This window comes from Macaca nemestrina, chromosome 15, assembly GCF_043159975.1.
Source record: "Macaca nemestrina isolate mMacNem1 chromosome 15, mMacNem.hap1, whole genome shotgun sequence".
Lineage (NCBI taxonomy): Eukaryota > Metazoa > Chordata > Mammalia > Primates > Cercopithecidae > Macaca > Macaca nemestrina.
The window spans coordinates 49,070,243-49,083,669 of NC_092139.1; the positions used below are offsets into that span (position 1 = coordinate 49,070,243).

General features: G+C 39.7%; 1 protein-coding gene across 26 annotated transcripts in view; it reads left to right on the forward strand.

Annotated features, from left to right (window-relative positions):
* The window catches only part of LOC105481485 (mono-ADP ribosylhydrolase 2), a 2,105,812-nt gene that overhangs the window by 1,450,067 nt on the left and 642,318 nt on the right, over positions 1-13,427 (forward strand). The gene's annotated exons all lie outside the window — the stretch shown is intronic.

The following is a 13,427-nucleotide window of genomic DNA, read 5'->3' on the forward strand; positions in this document are numbered from 1 at the left end:
AGATTTGCCTGTGTTCTACTGTGACATTTTCCAAGCTGTGCTTCCCCTCTGCACTGCTCATGACCTCATACTCCTTGGTGGCATTTTCCAGGCCTTGGTAACCTCCCTTGAAAAGAGAAATATAGTTCAGGTTCTCAGCAGTAGTCTAAGCCACACAGCTGCTATGGTTCAAGGGAGATCAGTTACATTTCCTGGAGTTCTCTTCAATGGTCAGTGGTCTTGTGCAAACAGCATTATAGATATTCATCCTTGGAACCTGGCTTGTTGAAGGTTCTCCAGAAGCAAGGGGAAGTTAAAAGACAAACCTGGCTGTGTATATCCTACTTCATAACTGCCTAAATAGTAAGCATGCTGACTGGCAAGAATTAGAACTATAATAAATGCAATTAAATTGCCCATTACTTGCATAATTGAGAGCTATAAATATTTTAAATAATAAAATTGTGAAAAATTTCTCTACTAATGCTCTGGGAATGTCTTAAATCTGTAAAGGCCAGGGGATTCATAGGGATGGCTGAATATGAAATGTTTCCATTCATCTCTTTGAGATCAAATATTTTTCATGATTATTTCAAAAGGCTCCAAAATGGAAAAGAGTGAATATGTGAGCTGCCATGAGAAAGGAAGCTCCGAAGAGTGAGTACAGGGTAGTTTTTCTGGGAAGATGTATTTAGGAAATGGGGCAAGAGCAAAGAATAAAGAAGTGCAAAAATAGAACTAATTTGACACTGCATATATGTCCTTCTCTGTTGCTGTACATCCTTTTTTGTTTCCAAAGGGCATAATTTGATGTGATTAAATAAGGCCTTCTGCTTTAATTAGGTATCTCAGTCCTTGAAAATTCTGATTAATTTTCTGTGTATGGCAGGCAGGGGATATTTAACTATGTTGAGAGAAATATAAGAGCAATAGCGAACTAATAATCTGAAGGGAGTTCCTCTTAACCGTTTTTTTTTTTTAATTTTTATTTTTTGAGATGGAGTTTTGCTCTTGTTGCATAGGCTAGAGTGCAATGGTGCAATCTCAGCTCACTGCAGCCTCCACCTCCTAGGTTCAAGTGATTCTCCTGCCTCAGCCTCCCAAGTAGCTGGGATTACAGGCACCTGCCACCACCCCCAGCTAATTTTTTGTATTTTGAGTAGAGACGGGGTTTTACTGTGTTGGCCAGGCTGGTCTCAAACTCCTGACCTCAGGTGATCCACCCGCCTCAGCCTCCCAAAGTTCTGGGATTACAGCCATGAGCCACCACATCCAACCTTAACAGGTTTTTAATACTCGTACATAAATTCAAAAGGAGAAATGGTATTTGTTCTAATATTTTCTATAATTCAGTTTTAATATATTGGCATATCCAAGTGTGTGTGTAGGGGTGTGTGTGTGTGTGTTTGTGAGAGAGAGAGAAAGAAAGAGGAGAAGAAGAAGAAGAAGAAGAAGAAGAAGAAGAAGAAGAAGAAGAAGAAGAAGAAGAAGAAGAAGAAGAGGAGGAGGAGGAGGAGGAGGAGGAGGAGGAGGAGGAGGAGGAGGAGGAGGAGGAGGAGGAGGAGGAGGAGGAGGAGGAGGAGGAGGAGGAAGAAGAAAAAAGAAGAAGAAGAAGAAGGAGGAGGAGGAGGAGGAGGAGAAAGAGAGAGGTTGTATTATACAATTACAGCAGACATGCTTAGTTTTCTGTGTAATACCTACTTTTACTTCTTGGTTAACAATGGAATCTCAATTTTATTTGGGATGGAAATGTACCCAGGTGTGAAAAAACACATATTTTCCAGACTCCTTTGCTGCTAGGTGTGATTGTGTGTCATGGTTCTGGGCAGTGCAGTCTAAGTGGAAGTTTTCTGGAGATTTTATAAAAATTTTTGTCTGTTAATATGAGCAGTTCCCCTAATTTCTTGTCCCTTCATTTGTCTTCTTGTTTGGAACTTAGCCCATGAGATTGCAGATGGAGACTATTACAATGAAAGGCCCATCTTAAGGATGGCAGACAGAAATAAGAGCAAGTCCAGGGCATTAATGAATTTGTAGAACTATATCTTCAACCATTATGGGAAAAAATAAATTCATATTTGTTTAAGCCATTCATGTTAACTATAATGGTGCCTACAAAGGAATGTATAAAGCAATAGAGCAAGAGGAGTAAGAGCAATTTTCATCCATTAAAGATCTACTTCCGGGACTCAAACAGGCATGTCTCATATTTGATGCCTATTTTGGTGTACATAGCCATTTTGAAATTTACAGAGATCCAACCCATGCTACAATACAATATTTCCATTTTTATAGTGCTTGAGAGTATATAGAGGAGCTGTATACGACTAGTATATCTACAAACACTGTATTCACTTTTAGAATAATTCAAGTTTTTCTGCTTTTTACTGAGTAGGGACATCTTGATAGAAATTTGTTAACAAGATTTTGATTTTATGTAAAATGCATTTAACTTATTTTTTTATTTGCTCGTTTCTCAAGATCTTGTGTATTTAGTATTTTATGTTATATTTTAAGGGAATCTTATTGACAAAGTTGTTTTTAATGCTACTGTGTATAAAAAAAGAATACATTTAAAAAGCAAATTGTAATTAGTAAACCAACCGATGTTAAATGTTTAAGAAACTATACCAGGGAACAGGACATAGTACAATTACAGTAGTACTGACAATTACAGTAGGACCACACATGTGGATGCCAATTTATATTTTTACCCACTCCAACCTCTGGGGCAAGAGGTGAAGTTAAAAAACAGTCTCTGGCTGTTTCAGAGAGTTACTACTCCACCTGCTTATAAAATTCTGTCTCTTTGAGGTTTTTGCCATTGAACTACCTCCCCTGTTATCTACCCACTTCTGCACACTAGCTTTCACTGACCAAAGACTTTCACTTAAACCCACAGTCTTCCTTCCTCTCTATTCCAGGACTTGCTGTCCTCCTGGGTTATTTCTGTCTTCATGTGTGCAACCCATTCAGTAGCATTGACTCTCATTTGTGGGATATCATATGATTCCATCCATAAAGAGTTCAGAATCCACCTCCAAAAGATAGAAACTCTACAAAGAAATAGCCAAAAAGTAGCAACAGTCTAATCTAAATATCTATCAACAAAATATAGTATATTTATACAGTGGAATATTATTCAGTCATAAAAATGAAGTACTGATGTGTGCTACAAAATGGGTGAACCTTGAAAATGTTATGATAGGAGAAAGAAGCCAGATACAAAAGACCACATAGTGTATGATTACATTTATATAAAATGTCCAAAACAGGCAAATCCATACACACAGAATGTGTATTAGTGGTTGTCAGAGGATAAGGGCAGTGGGGAATGAGGAGTGACTGCTAATGGGGTATGGGGTTTCTTTTTGGAGTCATAAAACTGTTATGGAATTAATAGTGGTGGTGATGGTTGCACAACTTTGTGAAGATACAAAAAAAAACCACACACACACACACTGAGTTTTACACTTTAAAATGATTAATATTATGTTATCTTATGTGATTTTTATTTCAATGAAAAAGGAGATTGAGGCCGGGCGCGGTGGCTCAAGCCTGTAATCCCAGCACTTTGGGAGGCCGAGACGGGCGGATCACGAGGCCAGGAGATCGAGAGACGATCCCGGCTAACACGGTGAAACCCCGTCTCTACTAAAAAATACAAAAAAACTAGCCGGGCGAGGTGGCGGGCGCCTGTAGTCCCAGCTACTCGGGAGGCTGAGGCAGGAGAACGGCGTAAACCCGGGAGGCGGAGCTTGCAGTGAGCTGAGATCCGGCCACTGCACTCCAGCCTGGGTGACAGAGCAAGACTCCGTCTCAAAAAAAAAAAAAAAAAAAAAAAAAAAAAAGAAAAAAAAAGAAAAAGGAGATTGAGCCAGTTATGTTGCTAAGTTTGGAGGAGGTCAAAGTAAATAAGGTCTTCTCTTTACCCTCAAAGAACTCATACGGCACAGAGGGGACTTGCAATGGGCCCAGCACAGAGGTGTGGCCCAGACTCCAGGAGCGACAGGATTTCCTCTCAGATGAGGATCTGTGTAGGATCAAGGCAGAAATCCCTACTGAAGTCTGTTTGTGTCACACACTTGTGCACGCCTGTCTTGGAGTCTGAGCTCTAGCTTTGTCCCAGTCTTGTCGCCTTCCCCACCACGGGGACTTTGCACTTGTATTCCTTACGTGGGAATCCTGTTTCTTTACTCCTCTTGTCTCATTAATTCCTCCCATCTTGCAGATTTTAGCTCATGTGTCATTGTCCCAGAGAAATCTTCCTACCCCGACCTTCATGGTCAGGTTCAATCACCAACTGTCCGTTCTCTTACTCCCTTGAAATTCTCCTTTGTGACAGCCCTTACCAGCTTCCCACAGCTGTAATTCTTTCACTCAGTTGTCTTTTCCTGCCAGATTTTGAAGTTGTTGAGGGTAGGTTCCCTTCAAAAAAGCAGGCAAAAGTAGTACTCAGGCCACTTTTGCTCACGAACATAACTTCAGTACTTCTCAGTGTTTGTCATGCAGTAAGAACTCAGTGAGGACACGATGATCAGCTGAGTGCGTGACTACTACTGTCTACCCAGCTACCCAAAGGAATACGCAGTTAGGGACTTCTGAGAGGAGAGATTTGTCCCCTCTGACCTTGACAGGTCCTTTCACTGCCACATCCTTCCTCCTCTAAGTTGCCATCATTTGATCATCTTATCCTCACAGGAACTCAGTGAGGTACTTTGATGCAGTTGTCATTTACATTCGAATCACCTGCAATGCAAAGGGAGGCTAGGATGACTAAATGATTGCCGTGCTCAGGGAAAGTGTCCAGCATTGTTTTATTGGGCTGTTAGGTCATGTCCAGTTTGCTCACTCGAATACTTCATCATATTCTGCTGCCAGGTCTATAAATGTCAAATAGCAACAACCCTTGACCTCCTGGCTCAAAGCTAAGCACACTACCAGATGAGCCTCAGTGACCTTCTTTAATATGAGAATCTTTAATATGGATTAATCATATTATAATCATGTATTTGTTCTTTTTATTAGAGTCCTTGGGGAATGTCTTTTACCGATGAAATGTTATCTTACAGAGTAATAAGACCAAATGGGGTTTATTTTTTAATTAAAAGAAGATGAAAAGTTTTGCTTAAAATACATTTAAAATGCCTTCATCTTGAGCATAAATGGCAGACATGTATCATTTTGCATTTATATAAACTCTACTAGGCTGGCAGTTGAACTCCAAAATGAGGCTGATAGCTAATAGAACATTTGTGGAGAAGACAGATAAATTGTCCAGAATAAACAAAGCTTGTGTTTATTTCTAATTGATAGCAGCTGAGCACGGGGAGGTGTCATTAGCTCAAGGCACAGATCAAGCTCATTAAGTACCCTGGCCCTCTTATAAATCATGTGATGTGTCAAGTCTTGAATTAAACCAAACAAGAGAATGGTTCAGAATTCTTCCCTTGTACCAGGCAGAAGCCTGGTTGTCACAAAGACCCTTGGAGAAAGATTGAGCAAGGGTTCCCCTTAGTAACTTCTGAGCCTACGCAGTGATCAACATAGGTGATTTGTCTGTTCGGAGACCGAGAATTGGAACCAAGTGACTGGTTCCGAGTCCTGGCTCCTGCACTCTCTTGCCATGCGCAGCACCTGCTGTCAGTACCTTACCCTTGCCCTTCAGCCTACTCAGGGTGTTACTACCCAGTTGTTTCACTTGCTGGAGACTTCGCGCAACTCCGGCCTGGAGGTGTTCTCTTGCTGAGAGGTTGTGCTTAGTTCAATTACAGGTGAGCCAGAAATGCAGAGTTAGCCAGCTAGGGATGAGACTTGGTGGGTAAACACCCTTGCTAAATCACCCCTCAATAAAAAAGTTGTGTTCTGCACCGTTCCTCAGAGCACCCCCAGCAGGATGGAGCATCAGCAGCCACAGTGGTAACGCATTCACTAGTGTACACTCTCACTTTCCTTCTTTACAGTGCTTTCTGTAATTGTCTCCCAAATAAGATACTTTTTCCAAAATTCTAGTCTCAGTGTCTGGTTTTGGGGATCCCAACTCGAGAAGCTCTATAACTGTTCCATTTATTCCTAGGACACTATTAAGGAGGCTAGAGGTGGGTAGAAGGGCAGCCTAGCACGGTACTTAAGAGGACATGCTCTAGAGGTGGACCCGCTGGCCACGTCCTGACTACCACTCACTGGGCACCCAGCCTCTCTGTGCCTCAGTTTCCTCATCCACAAAATTGGGTCAATGATAATAAGAGTACCTATTTGATGAGCTTGTTTTGGGAATTAAATAAATACTAAATTTATACTTTTGAAATACTGCCTATCACATAATAGGTGCTCAATAAAGGTTAGGTGTGGTTATTAGAATCACAGAACATCAGACTGGGGAAGAAGTTTACAGATGAGCTAATGCAACCCCTTCATTTTCCATGTGAGGCAACTGAGGACCAGGGAGACATGGAGTGATTTCTTCAGGGTCACACAGCTCATCACTGACAGCAACACCCCAAAATCTCTCAGCCCAGTGTCCTCCATGCTGTGCAATCAGCTTCAGGACAGTCCTACTTCCAAATATTCCATTAACAAACAGAACTCGGTGTGCTCATGTCAATTTGCTGGGCTATTTTTTTTCTTAATTAACCTAGGCATTGCAAGGCAGTAATGTGCAGGCATTATGTAAGATTTTGAGGAGTTCATGAATTTAAAACCTGAAGTTTTTTAAGGGGAATAAAATAAAAATCGACTCCGCAATGCCATAGGCAGAATGTCCTCTTGGAGAATCTAAGATTCAGACACAAATATTGTCTTCTGCAGAGTCCTTTACAAACCTCTGCTTAACCTCCCGGCATCAATGGACGACAGGTTCTGGCTGTGCAGAGTGGAAGTCCTTAGAGTATTTGACAGCATTTATCTGATTACAGCTCACAGCCTTGGTAGTATTCGCTTGCTTATGGAGGTTTGTACAAGTCAGAATAAAATTAAAATGCATGCTTCTATATCAGTCCTTTGCCTTTTAAAGTCTTTTTTATCTATGGTTCCATGCAAAGTCACATCTTCTCTTCTTCCTTTTGATCTTAAACGAGGAAGGGGCACAGTGTGTGAAGATTCCAGAAGAAGTGAATCTGAGCAAAGTCCACTCAATGAAAGCTTCGTCTTCCATTCAGCCACTGAGATCAGTGGAATAAAACCATGTTAGAGATGATCCCCCTGGCCCTTAGCCTCCAGAGAGGGCATCTTTCAGTGACAGCAAATGTGCCTCTATATAAATACACAAAGCATTGTAGAAAGGAAAGAGCTCTGTGGTATGGAGACTTGTCAATATTTGTCCGAGAGTCATGTTTCTATTTATCTTTGAGTATGTCTGGCAAAGGACATCTGGAGGGAATCTTTTAAGAGGTGAAGCACGTTGATTTGTGAAAATGGGATCATTCTATCTATTCTGCTTCAAGGTAAGCTCTTTGGTTTCACAGTAACTAGTTGCCACCAGATCAAGTTAGGAAATATTTATTCTTTTGCTTCAATTCCAAAAAGACTGATATTAATGCATTAAGCCTCTTTTATAAAATATATTTTCTCCTTTTCTGCAACTGATACTTAAAGCGATAAGAAAATTAAATTACTATTATTATTATTAGAAACCTCCTATGCTAGCCAGTTCTGGTTGGATATAGGTCAGCTGTGTACAAATGGACATACTGTGAGGCTTTGTGCAATAATATAACCACTACCTGAGGCCAAGTGATGGATGATACACATCCTAAACCTCTCCCTCATCATTTTTATGGTTAAATTCCAATGATTGAGCATCAAACTTACCTAAGATTTTACTACTCTACTTCTTTGCCTTATTTTCTCTATATTAAGTTGCAGGGAAGGTTTTTACTTTGCGATTTATTTTTCCTCTTGAATAGTGATTATATGAAGTTCTAAGCATCACAATGCTGCAGTGTATAATTCTTTGAAGCAGGAGAATCAGAGTGTAGCAATAGAATGCAGAAAGACACAATAAGAGAAAAGATTATTTGTTTGCATCTGTGAGAGGATAAAGATGGTTTGAACTTTTGCTTCATATGGCACTGATATGAGTATAGTTACCTCATCTGAGGTGAGATTTCCCCAGAAGCACACAGTGAGACCAAACGAATGCATGGAGTTGATTTTGGAGGATGCTAGGAAGCACTGATAGGAAAATGAGGAAGTGATCATGAGAATGGCAGGATCTAATACCGGTGCGTTATTAAACAAGTTCCTAGAGGAGGGCTCCATCCCCTTGGGATTCTTCTGATGGACCGCATGAGCACATCTAGAATTGTCTCTCTTGATATCCATCACCTTTCTTCCATCACCCATACACAGCCAGAGAGTCATAGTGGCTTGCAATGAGAAGGCACTGATGTACATAGGAATAGTGAGCTTTGAGGGGCCATGGGTGAAACATGAACAGCATGTGTTAAGCTAGAATAATAACTGGCTGGTTGAACTAAGTAAACAAATCCAAGTGCAACCTTGGAACCTGGGATATTAAACTGGCTGCCAACACTGGGCCTACCTGTTTTCTGTCTTGGCCTGGATTTATTCCTCTTGTTTCTTTTTGTTTCTTTTTCTTTAAAAAAAATATTCCTTTTTCCTTCTAGTTTCTCTGCAAGATTTTTTGAGAATGCATAGGTACACATGATTGGGGAATAATAAAGACACTTTACAGCAATAGATGATTCTTACCAAACTGACATGGATAAATGTAATAGGAGAAACAATTTCAGCTGAATAAGAGCCTTACTTCACCACTCTCCAAACCCCAGAACTGTTATATAGTTAGCTTTCTAGTACTTACTGCTATCTAATGGATCTTGACAAAGAGAAATACACCATAGCGTAGCATTCATTTTTGAGCAGATAGTATATTTTGTAATTAGATTTAAAAAGCCAATCATGTCTTTTGTTGTTAATGGGTTACCTTCCTTCGGTATATTTGATGAATATCATCTCTCATGACTGCTCTTGAGTCAGTCTCTTCAGCAACCTATTCCTCCTTTGTTACTTTGTTTCTGCTCACAACTTTCAGCTCCATCAACAGTCATCAAGTCCATTGGGCAAATATTGTTAGCCTCTGGTAGTGGTGACAATACATAGAGGTGAAAATATTCTACTGATACACCACTGTCATATTAAACTCTATGTTACAATACAAGCGATTCTCAGACTGAATTCTGTCACACACACACACAAAGCATCAATGAGCAAGTAGCCACAAAATAGTCATCCAGTCTTATCCTATAAACTTAGTGATGCTCCTCCATCTGCAAGCATGCTTGCAGGAAAACAAACACCTTGCAGGAAAAGTTCATTCTGAATTGCCAAACCTCTAGGCAAACCAGGCCATGGAGTCACCCATTCAACATATGATCATGAGACCAGACAGAGCTCTGGACCTCGAGTTGGCTCCCAAGATCTTATTGCCAGAGACTCTAGATTCTGATTTATCTGTCGTGCAAGAGCAGTGGTGCCATACAATCTTTTTAGGCAACCACATATCTTGAACACCAATCATTTCACCAATTGAGACATATTTCTAATATCTCATTTGCTTATTAGCTAACCTTAATGCTATTCAATAATAATAGTGGATGATGTAGTCATCTTTGGAAGGTGAGTACCTGATTAGAGTATTACATGTTAACTAATTGCCATCAGTATATATATTTACACACAGAGACAGACAGACAGACAGACACACACACACACACACAGAGTGAGTGAGAGAGAGAGAGAGAGAGAGAGAGAGAGAGATTTTTAAGCTACCAAGACAGAAATTCTTTAGAAATCATGATTTACCTTTCCTGTCAAAATAATTTGAATAATTTGCAATAATTTGAAATTTCCTATTGTTAATCTGAAGTTTTGGTAAAGAGAACTTTATTATTCTTCACATACAGTATTTCTGCTTTTACTGAAATGGCTTGCTTTAGGAATTTGCCAGAACAGATTGTGTCTGCCAATGGAAAAAAAAAAATTAGATGTTGGAAGTCCTGTTTGTTATCCCCTCATCAAATTCCTCTTTTCAGGTAAATTTTGAAAGGCTGCATCCTACAAGAGAGATTTTATTGAATTTTCTCATCTGTCCTTGAAAGCTATACTTTATCCTATAGATAAAACTATGATTGCATGGATTTGAACAAGTCTTATAGAATCCCTTACATATAATGTTTAGCCTAATAAGATTGGTATTGGAATTATCCCCACATTATTTAGCTAGTACATAATGCTATACCTATACATTGTGATAATTTTATGCTTTGGCTACAACTGAGTTTTAGAGTCTGCGTGGAGCTGGGGAAAAAAATATGACCTACTGGGAAACATCAGTGTTTTCTTGCAAGCTCATTCTTCATTTTCCAACCCATAATCCCCCTCTGCTACTCAAGGAAGCTGAAGCCCAGGATTAATCCATCGGTGCCCAAAGGCCTGCAGGAGGTCGGGCACAGATGGTTTAATCCTTGGTGCTGCTTGGAATCACGGGAATGGGTGTTGGATGGAAGTGCCTCTGATCTAGCTCTTGCTGTGGGTGTCTTGCACCTCTTGACACACCTGTAGCTGCCTGGAGGTTGTCAGCACCACCCACTACTCTCCTCCCTGCCTTCTCCATTGTTTAGAATTCTTGCTATCTAGTGGGTGACAAAGAATGTCTGAAAAGTTCAGTTGCTAAATTGATCAAAATTAGTTTCTCTCTAGTTCTCCAAAAGGTGCAAGTGCTGTTGGAAAAAGAGCTGTAAACAATATTAGTTGTTGCTGGCAGTTGGAGCCTTATAACACCTTGTAATTTTATTTCTGTTAATGAGACACGTGAGGATCTGTGGAGCAGAGGGTAAGCAAGTTCAGTGGGATGTAATTTTGCATGTGCACTATTAAAAAAAAAAGAAAAGCTAAAATAAGGGAGAAAAAAGATCAAGAAGGGAAGAATTTCCAGCTCATTTAATAGAGATATTGAATACCCTTATGTGTTGCCTTTTGACTATGCCATCTCTTGTCAAGCAATTATAAATACTTGTAACTAAAACAGTAAAGCATAGAGGTTAACTAAACAAAGCAGCAGCACATTGCAGGCTAAAGAAAACCCTTGTCTAAGGTGATTTCCATTTTGATTAATTTATCCAGATAAACCATCCATTTTCCAAAGTTGGAGACTCCGTAGGTCCAGACTTTGTTTTCTACCTGGAAACTGACAGCCCTCTGGAACTGTAGCAGAGAATATGGCACCATTTAAATTATTGAGACTGTAGGGCAAAATTTCAGGCCGCTTAAAGCCAGAAAAATAGCCCCAGTGAGCTCTCTCATGATCAGTTCATTCTTCTGGGAAGCTCAGGAATTACTATGTCTAATGACTTTGCCAGTGGGTCTGGCCTGTGTAATTAAGATCTAAATATATCTCTATGTTCATTCTATAACTAAATTTCTTATCTGGACAAATGACCCATTTATGAAAGCTCATAAAATATCATAGGGAGTCATTACATACTTAAAAATCTCTCTAATAAAATGTACCCAAAGATGGTCATATCTGCATTGCTAATAATTTTCCAAAAATATGTCTTCCTATAAGTAACTAGAAAATACTGCATATTATCATTCAAGAGAAGAAAAATATAATAAAGACCCATTAGTATTTAAAAAGTATCTTTCTTTGCTTTAATTTAGCAAAAATATTTGCATTTTTCTTCTGCCCTTTCAATTCCTGGATGTGATAGCAGAGCCACCATCACATCAACATAATCTTGCAAGCTTGTGCATTCACTGCAAAATGCAAAATGTCATGGCATTTCTTTATAAAAATATAAAACTTTTTTTTGATGGGGCAAGTTTTGCTTCACATCAAAAGTAAATGAGAATCAAGGTTGAAATTGCAGGCACTTCAGAATTCTGAATGGAAGACTGGAGCGACCAGACTAAAGGAAATACACCATATATAAAGGAAACATTAACTCCGGTATTTTATTCCCCCTTAGTAACTTCCGAAGTTATTGATTAGTAGCTCTAATCTTATGAAAATGGTTCAATGTGTCTCATTAAGGATGACTTCATCTTACCAAATCGTAACAAGGAAGGACTGGAGATAGAGATAGTAGAGGAGGATGAAGGAAGGAAGAGTTCCCCTCAGTTAAAAACTACACAAGGGAGGAAAGTTATATGTGATTGGGTAGCGTTATTTAATGTTTACTGAGAGTTCCAATAATCTTTAGTGGGATTTTTAAAAACGTGTAAGTTATCTGGTGATTTATGGTTCAACCTGAAGAAAGGAGACAGGATTCATATGTTTGTGGGATTTTTTAAAGTTCATAATAATCTATGCCTTCTAATAATGACTAAATTCTTGGAAGCCTCTCAGATCACTGAATCATAGTCTTTAGAGGTAGTTCTCAGAAATCACTCTATATGGCTCTCAACCTAAGAAGAGCCACTTGCAATTCTGACAAGAAACGATACCTCAGCTTTTGTCTTAGCTCACAAAGAAAAGCACCTCACCAATTGACTTCCTCACCAGGTAGCATGCCCATGCTATTATATATGTATATATGTTAACATACATGTGGTTTATATCATCCAAGTAACTGAAGTCAAATGGTCATTTAATAGAGAATTGGAGGCACCACTGAGCAGCTGAGTCAAGCCTAACCTGAGGTCATATATATCATTGGATTTTTTTAAGTATAAAAGACTATGCATTTCTTTCACTTTGACTGCCACTTGGAGTTAAGTTTCCTGTAATTTGCAGCATAGGATGCTTTACTGATATAAGGGTCAACATCAGTAGAGGGATCAGAATTGCAAAAGTTCTTAGTTTGAAGAATCAGTAGTCTAAAACTCTTGCTACTCAGAGTGTAATCCTAAGACTGTCAGTATTGGTATCATCTGGGAGCATGTTAATAATACAGAATCTCAGACCCCAACCCAGACTCACTGAATTAGAATTTTCATTTTAACAGATCCTCTTGTGGCTTGTCTGCACATTTATGTTCGATAATTATTCTGGCCCCAATTTTTGGAATATATTGACTGTGAATCTAAGCTGTAGAAGTGCCATAGACAGGTAGAAACAGATAAAAATGCCCCACTAGGGCCGGGCGCCGTGGCTCAAGCCTGTAATCCCAGCACTTTGGGAGGCCAAGGTGGGCGGATCACGAGGTCAGGAGATCGAGACCATCCTGGCTAACACAGTGAAATCCTGTCTCTACTAAAAATACAAAAAAAATTAGCTGGGCGTGGTGGCGGGTGCCTGTAGTCCCAGCTACTCGGGAGGCTGAGGCAGGAGAATGGCGTGAACCTGGGAGGTGGAGCTTGCAGTGAGCCGAGATCATGCCACTGCACTCCAGTCTGGACGACAGAGCAAGACTTCGTCTCAAAAAAAAAAAAAAAAATTAACGACTGAGTCTGTGATGATGTGAACAATGCCCCACTAGGAA